Source organism: Jaculus jaculus, chromosome 14 (genome assembly GCF_020740685.1).
Source record: "Jaculus jaculus isolate mJacJac1 chromosome 14, mJacJac1.mat.Y.cur, whole genome shotgun sequence".
NCBI classification, from domain to species: Eukaryota; Metazoa; Chordata; class Mammalia; order Rodentia; family Dipodidae; genus Jaculus; species Jaculus jaculus.
The window spans coordinates 29144048-29157342 of NC_059115.1; the positions used below are offsets into that span (position 1 = coordinate 29144048).

A 13295-nucleotide genomic window follows, 5' to 3' on the forward strand; every position below is an offset into this window, starting at 1 on the left:
TAAATATGGTTGGGTTTATAAATCAATAATTTCCTCCCTCCCTTCCTTCCTTCCTTCCTTCCTTCCTTCCTTCCTTCCTTCCTTCCTTCCTTCCTTCCTTCCTTCCTTCCGTTCCTCATTTGCCTTCCCTCCCTCCCTCCGTTCCTTCCTTTATTTCGTTATTAATTTTCTGGGGGGTGTTTCGAGAAACTGTCTCACTCCAGCACAACAGACCTAGAAATCACTATGTCATCTCAGGGTGCCTAAAACTCATGGTGATCCTCCTAATTCTGCCTTCCGAGTGCTGGGACTAAAGGCGTGTGCCACCATGCCCTGCCAATTGTTTTCCTGAAACTGAGACTTACGATCTTCCCAGAAAAAAAAAATATTTTTCTATGTTCATTTATTAAATAAATGAAAACTTTTTGTGCTATTGTTCAATTATCTAGTTTCCAATTTAGCATACAATTTTCAGCACATTTCCATTCAGCCTGATTTAGCCTCTTCTGAGAGAGCTGAAGCATTTTCACATAACTCATTAACACCAACAAGATTTAAACTTATCATAAAATAGTTTGGTTTTGTTTGGATTTCAGCTCAAGGCTGATTTCAGAGAAAATTCTGTTTTCTGTCTTGATTTAAATAACTGAAAATAAAACTTGGGAAAATACAGCCAAGTTTTATTATTATTTTGAAACATATTTGTAAAAAACTTTATATATTTACCTTTAACTTATCCATTTCTTTCTCTAATATTTTTCATACATGTACACAATATATTTGTACCAAGCGCCCTGTAAAGAATTTCTTTGTCTATTTTACTCCTTTGATACTGTTTCTTTTTTTGTGGGGGGGAGTTGAGTTAGGACCTCACTCTTGCCAAGGCTGACCTGGAATTCATTATGTAAACTTATAGTGGCCCTGAACTCATGGCAATCCTCCTACCTCTGCCTCCAGAGTGCTGTGATTAAATACACGTGCCACCACATCTGGCTACATTTGAAACTTTTTTTTTATTTAACAGAGAAGGAGGGAGGGGGGAAAGAGGGAGAATGAATGGGCATGCCAGGGCCTCCAGCCACTGCAAACGAACTCCAGACATGTGCGCACACTTGTGCATCTGGCTTACGTGGATCCTGCGGAATCAAACCTGGTTCCTTTGGCTTTGCAGGCAAAGTTCTTAACTGCTGAGCCATCCCTCAAGCCCCCATTTGAAACTTTATAATCAAGGAATGATTGACCTTCTCTATGTGGAAAATGGAGTGAAACATGCTATTGCTGGAAGAAATGTTCATCAAGTATTTTGTAAGTAATGTTGGTCATGCTTACCTTCACTTAGCCTCCAGGGTCTGCATGGTATTCCAGCAAAGTGGTCACCATTGCAGGTCATCATTGTAGACGGCGTAGTGAAGAGCCGTGTTCTTCTTGGCATTGGCAGCATTGGGAAAAGCATCAAACTGCAGGAGGTTCTTCACACAGGCTTCATGCTGGTGCTGTGAGGCCTGTGGGGATTGTACCAACAGAATACATTGTCAATTCAAGGAATTCCAGAAAAGCTGTTTACAAGTTTCTCTCAATGGATATGCCTAAGTGCCATAAATTCATCTTATTCTGGGATTTTTTTAAATTTTTATTAGCATTTTCCATAATTATAAAAAAATAATCCCATGTTAATTCTGGGATTTTAAAAAATTGTATTATTTATTTATTTATTTGAGAGTGACAGACAGAGAGAATGAGCATGCCGGGGTTTCAGCCACTGCAAACGAACTTCAGAAGTGTGAGACCCCTTGGTATCTGGATAAAATGGGTCCTGGGGAATTGATCCTCGAACCGGGGTCCTTAGGCTTCACAGGCAACCACTTAACCACTAAGCCATCTCTCCAGCCCATATTCTATCATTTTTTAAAAAGACATTTCTGGCACAGAGTCTACATCTTAGGAGGAAATCATATTTCCTAAGGAGTCCAGCCTTTTGGAATCACAATTGTACTGTCTCAAGTTCTACTATGCTAGGATAACAGGCCTGTACCACCACACCAGGTGCTCTAAACATCTAGGCCAAGTCCACTTCATGCTGAGAGCTTGGGCTAGTCTTTACCTTAATCAGAGGTGTGCATCTGTCACTATCACATGCATTGATCTCACACTTCCTCTTTAGAATGAGCTGCCACTTCTGGGTGTCCGTAAGTACATGTATAGTTCACTGCGGTCCTGTGGAAAGGAGACAGCTTTCAAAAATAAGACAGAGTATCACACCAAAACAACCATCCTGCAAACTGTAAAGATTGAGGAACATAGAATTAATATTACACTGTAGAAATAGTATGATATTTATATGTGAACTCACATATATATCATTTCATTTGTTTAGTTGTGATGAGGCTGTAGCACATGCCAGCAAACATCTGCCACTGAGATGTGTCCCTGCCCTGGCCAACAAAGCTGAACTCAAGGAACATGATGTTGAGGTTTAGTTCAGACGACACTGGAATCCTTTCACCTCTGTTAGTTAACACCGGCTACTTCTTAGTTTAGCTGTGAACTCGACAGCTCAGTTCCCCCATCCATAAAATGGGGATTGAAAATTGTACCTATGTTACAGAAACCCTGGAAACGCTTCTGTGGCAATATATGGGGCGTAATGAGAACTGTTCCTAGCACAAGGCAGCTTACTCTTCTTTACATATTACATTCACAACTACTAACAAACATATATGTATATATATTTTTGGTTTTTTGAGGTAGAATCTAACTCTAGACCAGGCCGAACTAGAATTCACTATGGAGGCTCAGGGTTGCCTCTAACTTACGGCGATCCTCCGACCTCTACTTCTCGAGTGCTGGGATTAAAGGCATGCACCAACACACCTGGCCCAGGAACATTTTAAATAAGTACAATAATAAAATTATTTACAATGTGGAGATATGATTTAAGGTTTTCTATTGTAATAAGTCTGAGATGTTCTTTTCAATTTTAAACCGATACAGGTATAGAGACCTTAATTATGATATATCTTTCCGCTCCAATTTCCAAGTAGTGGGATTGTGGCCAGCACCCCCATGCTTGGTTTAAAATGCTCATGCTAAAACACTGGATCTCCTATGGTATAGAGATGCCACTTACAACTCATGATGTTTACAACTAAAATTAGCATGAATTTAAACCTTTTTATAATACCAAAACAAAATAAAGCGTCATCATACATTCTGCATTTCCCAGGAAAATATTCAGTTGGCCTGTAGCAGTTCTAGTCACGACAATGGCATTTCAGTAAATTTTATTTCTCAAAAGAATAATAGGTAAAGAGGGTTGACTAATAAAATATCTCTAAACAAAGAATTCTCACTTTCATCTACAAGAAAAATTAAGCCAGAGACAGGTCAGGATGAAATGAGTAAGTAGAGAAACCACACTATGTACTTGATAGAGTCTCTCTCAAATTTGGGGTGAAAACTGCTGCAAACAGGGCACGGGGGGGGGACTATAAGCAAATTTGGAAACCAGCTAATGGTTCATGTTTCTTTGGACTCTCTTATAGAAAGCCTGGTGTCCAGACCCCTCCAGGGTGTGCAGCACCAGGTGCTGAGGAGCCTATGGTGGGAAGAAGACCTAGCATCCTGCATGAAACCAGCTCTCGGTGCCCCCTTCTCTCCCCTCCAGTGAGCCAAGCCCAGGAGGGAGGCACTTCTCTCCCTTTAGGCCCTGCTGCCCACTGTCCCTTCCTGGGAGTCACACCTGTGGACCCTCTTACCTCTTGTTCTTGTCCTATTGGCTAATTAGTTTGTTCTTCATTGTGAGCAAACTATGTACCTGGTCTAAGTCCCCCTGGCTTGCTGCTTTGTGGAAGTTTTCAACAGGCTTGTTCCCTGGCAGGTAACAAGGCTTGTCTAGGTTTAAAGTGCTCCAAGGTTACAAGAACTTCTCCATGGTACAGGCTGTGGCCTTAGTGGCCCCTTCTTTCTCACGAGTCTACTTTAGAATGGCACATATTAGGATCACGTATTGTGTTCTCTCTTGGGTCAGAACACTCGACAAAAAGCAGCTGTTGGTAGAAAAACATGTATTTAGGCTTACAGTCTCTAGAGGAAGCTTCATAATGGCAGGGAAAGCAGAGGATGGACGTCATTATTGCCACAGCAAGTGGAAAACCACAACAAGAAACTAAGCTGGGGAGGGGTACTGGCTATAATGCTCCTCAGCCCGCTCCCCTCCCACCAACATGCTTCCTCCAGCAAGATTCCCCTCCATGTTGCCATCAGCTGAAAATCAAGCATCCAAAACGCGAGCTTTTATGGAGGACGTCTGATTTAAACCATCACATTACACTTCAATGTTTTTGAGGTAGACATATTCCTGGAATCATGGAGCATATATATAAAGTTTTTCATTCAATCAATGGGACCAGAAGGCAAGAACTGAGTGATACAATTGAATATTAGAACACAGAGAACTTGGAACAATAAAGGCGAGATTCCAACATATTTTGGCTGTTCTGTCCAGAAACGAAAACAAAGAAACCCAAAACTGTATCTGACCAAAGAAAACAGAATGGACAGTTGAAAGACTACTGAAATAGAACAGATGAGAAAGGATGGTACCTAGACTTGAGGTTTTACAGGGTAGGATTTTGGATATGTTTTGAAGGTAAAGACCATATATAATTTATATAATTGCATTTTGAAAAATAAAAGTATATATATTCTGGATCTCCTCAGCAGAAGAGATGGCTGGCTTAGTGGTTAGGGCACCTGCAGGCAGAGCCAAAAGACCCAGGTTTTATTTCCCAGGACCCACATAAGCCACATGCACAAGGTAGTACATGAGTCTGGATTTCATTGGCAGTACCTACAGGCCCTGGAATACCCACACCCAATACCTCCCTCCCTCTCTCTCTCTCTCTGTCTGTCTTTCTCTGCCTTTTCCCTCTCTCTCTCCCCCAAATAAATAAATAAAATTTAAAAAGCTTTTAAAATATATTCTGGGGTTGCAGAGATGGCTTAGTGGTAAAGCGATTGCCTGTGAAGCCTAAGGACCCAGGTTCGATTCTCCAGGTCCCACATAAGTGAGATGCACATGGTGGCACATGTGTCTGGTGTTCCTTCTGGTGGCTAGAGACCCTGGCAAGCTCATTCTTCCTCTCTCTCTCTCTCCCTGCCTTTATCTCTAATCTATAAATAAAATCTTTAAAATATATTGTGTTCCTTCACAAAAGTTAGGGGTCTTATTTCAACCACATACTGAAGAGTTTCTATGAATGCTTTGTAATAATTCTAGAAGTAATTTATTATTGTTCATTAACATTCCACTCTGTTTTGAAAATTTCTCTGTCTTATACTCATGTTCAAACTGAAATTAGTTTTTAGTAAGGCGATAGGAATGTGGTGTAGAAAATTAATGATTAACAGGTAATGCATGGATTAGCTTTTACAATAAGCATGGCTCACCTGTTGTGCAAATTCTAATTCAATCCGTGAATCATAAACCTATTTCATAATTCTACAAATACTATCAATCAAGCACAAATTTAATTTAAGATTTATTTTCAACCTCAGTGCTATAGCTACTATTGTATATACAATGATGCATAAACACACACATATATATGGCATAATACTCTTTCTTTTAAAATGGGAAATACTAAACTACTAATAATAACTATGTGATTTCCCTTTTAGTATGAAAACAATTGGAATAGGGAGGCTCTGATCTAGTTTACCATTTCTGACTTTGCCTGAAGTGTCTATTTTCATCAGAAATTGTGTAACAGGGTTGGGGATATGGCTGAACAGTTAAGACAAGCCTCATGACCCCAGTTCAATTGCCCAGATGCACAGGAGGCACATGTGTCTGGAGTTCCCTTGCAGGGGATGGAGGCCCTGGTTTGCCCATTCAATTTCATTTTCGCTCTCTCTGTCTCTCTCTCTCTCTGATGATTCCTTTCAGGTACCTTGGTGGCATGGGCGGGTGCACCCACCCCACGCTGCTCCGGGTGATCCCAAGTATGGGCCCTGCCTCCCCCAGGCCCACAGGAAGCAGCAGGGCGCCCAGGGGCCAGGAGCGGAATCATCTGCAGCCAGCAGGGCAGGAGCAAGTGCGATGCTCTGGGAGAAGGAAGCCGCGGTCCTGAGCCGACGCCTCAACCCTTCCCACCCAAGGCCATCTCGGGGCCTGACCCAGGAGCCAGGGATGGACCATGGAGGTCAGGGGTGGGCCTGCAGTGGTCAGCGGTCCCTGACTGTCCTCTCATGGACATCCAGCTCCTCCTTCGGAAGATGGGCCGCCCGGGCCCAGCGCAGATCCGGCCCCACGCGAGGCCGAGGCCCAAGTGCTGTCCACCCTGAGGCCGAGGCCGAGGCCGCCACGCTGGAGAAGCCTGTGAGCTCTGCGCCCGTCTCCGCGTCCCCACGCTTTCCCGGCCCAGCTGTCCACTGACCTCCGCCTCCATCCGCCGTCGCGCCCGTGACCGGCCCATGTCCGCGGAGCCACTGCGCATGTCCGCCGCCGCCCTGACGCCGCTGCCCCGCTGGACAACCCCGCGGACCTCGGAGGTGGCGGCGCCCAGCGAGAGCGCGGTGCGCGGACCTTCCACAGCCCGGGACGCCGCCCAGCGCTGCGCGGAGGCCTCGCGGGTCCCGGGGACGGGGTGGGGCAGGACCCGCGGGGGCTCACCTCGGACCTGCCTCCCCTGCAGCCTCCGTGGTCACTGGAGTCGGGGAGACGCTGAACAGATGGACCCGGTGGACCCGGTGAGAGGAGAAAAAGCGAGGGAGCGCGATGTCCTGTGCTGCAGAGGGAGAGCTGATGAGCCCCGCCTCCCCGTCCGCCCCGCCCACAGCGCCTCGCTCCCCCAGAGCGCACCCCGCCCTCCTCCACGTCTGCCCCAGACTCCCCCCTCCTGCTTGGTATTGTTTCATTTATTTGAGGGAGAGGGAATGGGGAGCATCAGGGCCGCTTGCAGCTACAACCTTCAGACACACGTGCCACTTTGTGCATCTGGCTTTGTGTGGGTCCTGGGGAATCAAACCAAGGCTGGCAGGCGCTTACCTGCTGAGCCACCTCCCTCCTTTATTTAGTTTATTAGCTTATTTACTGGGGATAGAATCAAAGCGTGGTAGTGCAAACCTTTAATCCCAGCAATCAGGAGGATACCAGTGACGTTGAGAGGAGCCTGAGATTACATGTGAAATTCAGGGCAACCTAGGTTAGAATGAGATCCTACTTTGAAAATCCAAAAAATAAAAAAGTAAAAAATAAATTATTAGAGAAAGCATGAGAATGGGCATGTCAGGGCCAAAGCCACTGCAAACAAAGTGCATATGCATATGCCACTCTGTGCATCTGGGTTACCGGGTTACCAGGGAACGGAACCTGGGTCCTTAAACTTGCACCCCAGACTGGCCAGTGCTTCCGCCTTCATCCCGTGAAAAATCTGACTCCCCTCCCAGTTTCTGTCAATAAACAGTCTGTCTGTAGAGATCCAGTCTGATGGGTTTTTTTTGCTTTTTCTTATCCTTTCCTAAAGTATCTTTCTAAAGCTTCAATTGACACTCTGAAGTGTTTTTGTATAAAAATAACATGTTTTGAGCCTATGCTACTAATCTTCTAGGACATTTTGGGGAAAAAAAATCTACACGTAACAAATGACCCGAATGAACAATGAAATTCAAAAATACCAACAAAAAACCAGTACATAAAAGACAGATGGCTCCTTAGTTAAGGTGCTTGGCTGTGAAGCCTAAGGACCCAGGTTCATTTCCCCAGTATCCACAAAAAAACTGTGTGCAGAAGGTGGGACATGCATCTGGAGTTTGATTGCAGCAGCTAGAGGACCTGACACACCCATTGTCTCTGTATCTCCCTCTTTCTCTATCTCTCTGGCTCTTCTCCTTGCAAAGAAATAATTTAAAAACAGATCCTCATAGTTTCCAAGAACTGAGACATACTTGCTTTCCTTACATGGAATTTGTGCATGATAAATTTGATAAGATTTGCACCCCCACTAATGGCCACATGGGTTGGAGGATGGTGATGGCTTAGTGGTTAAGCACTTGCCTTTGAAGCCTTAGGACCCCAGTTTGAGGCTCGATCCCCAGGGCCCACATAAGCCAGATGTACAAGGTGGTGCATGCATCCGGAGTTCATTTGCAGTGGCTGGAGGCCCTGGTGCACCCATATTCACTCTCTCTCTCTCTCTCTCTCTCTCTCTCTTTCTCTGTCTGTCGCTCTCAAATTAATAAATAAAAATAATCAAAAATTTAAATACATCAGTCTGCTTCTTATTACTCGTTTATGTTATTATAATTTTTTTACGTTTCATTTTTAATTATCTCAGGGAGAACGAGGCAGAGAACAGGAAAAGAGATGGAGAGAATGGGCACACCAATGGCTCCAGCCACTGCAAACAAACTCCAGATGCATGTGCCACGTTGGGCATCTGGCTTTACGTGGGTGCTTGGGACTTGAACTTCAGTCCTTTGGCTTCCCGGCAAGTGCTCTGATAGCTAAGCCATTTCGCCAGCCCTGCAGTGAGTTTAATGTCACTGTGGTAACTTAGCAAGATCCTGTCTTACTTGAAACAAAGAAAATGAAAAAAAAAAAAAAAAGGAGGATGGGGTCTGGAGAGATGCCTAAGCAGTTAAGCTGCTTGCCCAAGACACCCAAAGATCCTGGTTTGATTCTCCAGAACCCTCATAAGCCAGATGCCCAAGGTGGTGCTTGTGTCTGGAGTTGTTTTGCAGTGGCTAGAGGTCCTGGTGTGCCATTGTATCCCTACCTACCTCTCTCTTCCTAATATAAAGAAATAAAATATTTTTAAAAATAGGATGTGTATTAGGTCAGTGTCTCCCTGTAAGATTCTATGGTGTCACAGGGCTTCATGTAAAGATGGCAAGCTTAGCGATCAGTGAGAGACTGTGGTTCAAATAAGATTGGGTGACCCCTTCCCTCTCTCTCCTTCTCTCTCTTCATGTCTCCCTCATTCTCTCTGTCAATTAAATAAATAAAAATATGTTATTTTAAAAAAGAGGCTCGGGCTATAGAGATGGTTTAGCAGTTAAGTGCTTCTCTGTGAAGCCTAAGTACCCTGGTTCGAGGCTCAATTCTCCAGGAACCACGTTAGCCAGATGCACACAGGGGCACACACATCTGGAATTCGTTTGCAGTGGCGGGTTGCTCTGGTGAACATATTCTTCTTTCTTTCTCTCACTCTCTAACTGCCTCTTTCTATCTCTGTCTGTCACTCTCAAATAAATAAATAAAAATATATTAAAAAAATTTAAATGAGGCTGGAGGGATTGCTTAGTGGTTAAGACATTTACCTGCAAAACCAAAGAATCCAGGTTCGTTTCCACAGGACTTGTGTTTGTCAGATGCACAAGATCATGCATGCATCTAGAGTTCATTTGCAGTGCATGGAGGCCCTGGCACAGCCATTCATATTCTCTCTCTCTCTCTCTATTTTACTCTCTTTTCTTCTCTTTCTCTCTCTCCCTCTTTCTCTCTGTCTCATAAATCAAAAATAAATAAATAAAAAGAATGCATGCAGGAGCACCGGCCAGTTCATGGGGCACTGTGTGGACACAGAAACATGCATCCACCACATCCCACAAAGACAGACAGACAGTCTCCACACATCCACACACACTCAGGGAGTTTGAAGCCTACCTCTTGCACTCATCGCTGGCATTCATGTTCGCCTTCGTGAGCAGGATCGCCGCTACCTGCACACTGTCCTTCACCACAGCAGCTGTGAGTGGCTTTTAGCCGTCCTGGGAAAATGCAAAGGTAACTAACAGCTCACCGGACCACGCGCGTCTCAAGCCTACAGAAAATGTTAGAAAAGGCCCTATACAAGTGAACATGGAACAAGGAGAAGGAACAGTGATCTCCGCCCTTCTCTCTCAGCTGCACCTTCACATATTCTGCTCCTCCCAGGGAAATCCTCCTCCCCTCCCTGGGGCTGTCAAGCCAACTAGAGTCCTTTCTAAAACGCCGCAAATACTCACTGACTTGCAGAATGTTGTTTCTAGCTGAGAATTCATTGTGGTATTTTGGCTGCTTGAGGTGTTTCACATAAACCTTGTACACTGTGGCTATTTTGTCTGCCCATCCATTTTTGTTTCTTTTTTTCTTTTTGGACAATTTTGAACATGTGCATAGTACACAGTACTTTCCTCAAAGTGCCCTTTCATTACCTTTGCTTATCCCTCTCCCCCGTTCTGCTTCCAATGAAAAAGGATTGTTTGTGCTTGTGTGCATGGTGGTGGCTGCACGTTTGTGCACTTGGCCTTGCTGTCCTTTCTCAAGGTCTCATGATTCTCAGGTCTCTGCTCACATACACGATGGAGGTCACAGGCATGCATGGCCTTGCCCACTGCTCCTGTGGGATCTGACATTCCAACTCGGGCAGTATTGGGCCCCTTCAGGCCCTCACACCTGTGCAGGTAGCATATTTAACAGCGGCACCACCTTTCCAGCCTAACTCCGTCTTTAATTTTTTTTTTATTTTTATTGATTTATTTGAGAGCAACAGAAAGAGAAAGAAAGAGGCAGACAGAGAGAGAGAAGGAGAATGGACTTCCAACCACTGTAAACAAACTGACATGTGCGCCCCCTTGTGCATCTGGATGACATGGGCCGTGGGAAATTCACTCTCAAACTGGGGTCCTTAGGCTTCACAGGAAAGCAGTTAACCACTATTCCATCTCTCCAGGCCTTAACTCCTTCTTTAAATATGGCCACACAAAAGCCCAACTTCTGGGTGGGAGAGATGGTTCAGCAGTTAATGGGCCACCTGCAAAGCCCAAAGACCTGGGTTTGATCCCCACTACCTATAATGCTGTGGTCTCTAAGGACAGGGGTCTTAAAAAATCCTTGGATTAAAACTCCTGGGAGTGCATCCTTGTGGTATAACACATATGGATCATACATGAGTTTCTGGGTTCAATAACCAGAATTGCCACGGACAGGTCCTAATATACAGAATTCTCTATGCATTGCTACATGAACTTAATCTAGCATTTTGCTAAGTTTCTGACTGATAAGTCGGCTAGCTTACACTCATTCCAACTTCCTGAATTAGACTATGAAATTTCACTGGATATTCAAGTATAATATAGTTGTAACAATTGAAAAGGCATGCAATAGGATTGGAGTGATGGTTTCGTGGTTAAGGTGTTTGCCTATGAAGCCAAAGGACTAACGTATGCCGGATGCACAAGGTGCCACATGCATATGGCATTTGTTTACATCAGCCGAAAGGCATAGTGTGCCCATTTTTTCTCTCTCTCTCTCCTTCTCAAATACATGAAATAAATATAAAAAATACTTTTAAAAATCCAATAAACATTACCTATCATTTCAATGTAAACACTTACTTGTTAAGGCTATCCGTTAAAATGTAGTAATGCAGAGTATGTCCAGAACTGTCTACCAAATCATCATCACACCACCATGCTCAAGAAGAAGGTGGATCATATTTTTTGATTGACATACTATGGCATGGAAGAGAGCATTTCTAAAAGAGGAGAGACATGAAAGTGTATAAACTAGTGTTCCAATATATTTCACCAGCTTAATCTCTTGTCTGTGTTATTAAATTTACTAGTAACACCTAAGGACAGACATACACATCCTAATGTAGAGTATTCACATCATTTTATAGGCTAAAATGGACAAATTAGGAAATGGCATCTTATTCACTTGGGAAAACTAAGTAAATTTCATATATATATATATATTTATTTATTTATTTTAGTTTTCCAATGTAGGGTCTAGCTGTAACTCAGGCTGACCTGGAATTCCCCTTGTAGTCTCAGGTGGCCTTAAACTCAAAGCAACCCTCCTACCTCTGTCTCCCAAGTGCTGGGAATAAAGGCATGCACCATCATGCCCAGAAACTTTTAGTAATATATTTTTTTATTTATTTGACAGAGAAAAAAGGAGGAGGAAGGAAAGGAGATAGAGAGTCAGAGAGAAAGAGAATGGGCATACCACGCCTCGATCCACTGTAAATGAACTCCAGCTGTGAGTGCCCCTTGTGCATCTGGCTAACGTGGGTCCTCTAGCCCACAGCAACATTTATATGAGGGGCAATCACTATGCTGAGGTGTGACCTCGAAATGGTAAATATTTAAGTGAAGATTTCTTCCCTACCCTAATGCACTATTTTCCAACTCATAACTGGCTAAAGGTCAAAAGGGAAAAACTAAATAAATTTGAGAATTACTTAGAAATATAGAAACATATAGTAAATATTAGAGTAGTTGCAGTTAAAGGGACTAATAACCATGTGGTAGTTCCAGATTGAATTTCTATATAAATCATTTTGAAATCAACATGCAAGCTGGAGAGATTGGCTTAGTCGTGGAAGTACTTGCCTGTAAAGCTTAGGGACCCATGCTTGACTCCCCAGATCCCACATAAGCCAGACACATAAGGTTGCACATGCGTGGGGTTTGATGGCAGTGGCCGGAGGCCGTGGCGTGCCAATTATCTGTCTCGCTCTTTAAAAACTGCCAGTCTGTTTGACTGGCCTCAAAAAAATCAACCTGCAAAAATATACCCTGAGGACTAGAGAGACAGCTTAGCATTTATGGCACATCCCTGGGAAGCCTAAGGATCCAGGTTCAATTCTACAGGTCAAACATAAGCCAGAAGCACAAGGTGGCACATGCATCTGGAGTTTATTTGCAGTGGCTAGATGCTGGGGTGTGTCCATCCTCGCTCTCTCACCACATCCCACAAAGACAGACAGACAGCTCTCCCCACATCCACGCATACACAGACAGCATGAAGCCTACCTGGTCCACTAGTCGCTGGCATTCACGTTCGCCTTCGTGAGCAGGATCGCCGCTACCTGCACATTGTCCTTCACCACAGCAGCTATGAGTGGCGTGAAGCCCTCCTGGGAAAACACAAAAGTAACTAACAGCTCACAGAACTGCGCGCATCTGAAGCCTATGGAAAATGTTAGAAAAGCCCCTATGCCGTTAATGTGGAATGAGGAGAAGGAACAGTGATCTCTGATTTTGTCTCTCAGCTGCATGTTCAGGTATTGGGCTCCTCCCTGGGAAATCCTCCTCCCCTCCCTGGGTCTGTCACACGAATTACAGTCCCCTCCAAAGCACACTGCAAAATCTCACTGACGGGCTGGAGAGATGGCGTAGCGGTTAAGCGCTTGCCTGTGATGCCTAAGGACCCCGGTTCGAGGTTCGGTTCCTCAGGTCCCACGTTAGCCAGATGCACAAGGGGGCGCACACGTCTGGAGTTCGTTTGCAGAGGCTGGAAGCCCTGGCGCGACCATTCTCTCTCT

The 13295-nt window shown here is 44.4% G+C and overlaps 1 long non-coding RNA gene across 1 annotated transcript; it reads right to left on the bottom strand.

The window, feature by feature from the left end:
- Positions 1-9646: 9646 nt before the first annotated feature.
- On the bottom strand, positions 9647-12883 carry LOC123454679. The gene is made up of 3 exons (XR_006633438.1): positions 12784-12883; positions 11359-11498; positions 9647-9750 (listed from the first exon to the last, which is right to left on the bottom strand). It is a non-coding gene; the product is annotated as an uncharacterized LOC123454679 (long non-coding RNA).
- Positions 12884-13295: the final 412 nt, after the last annotated feature.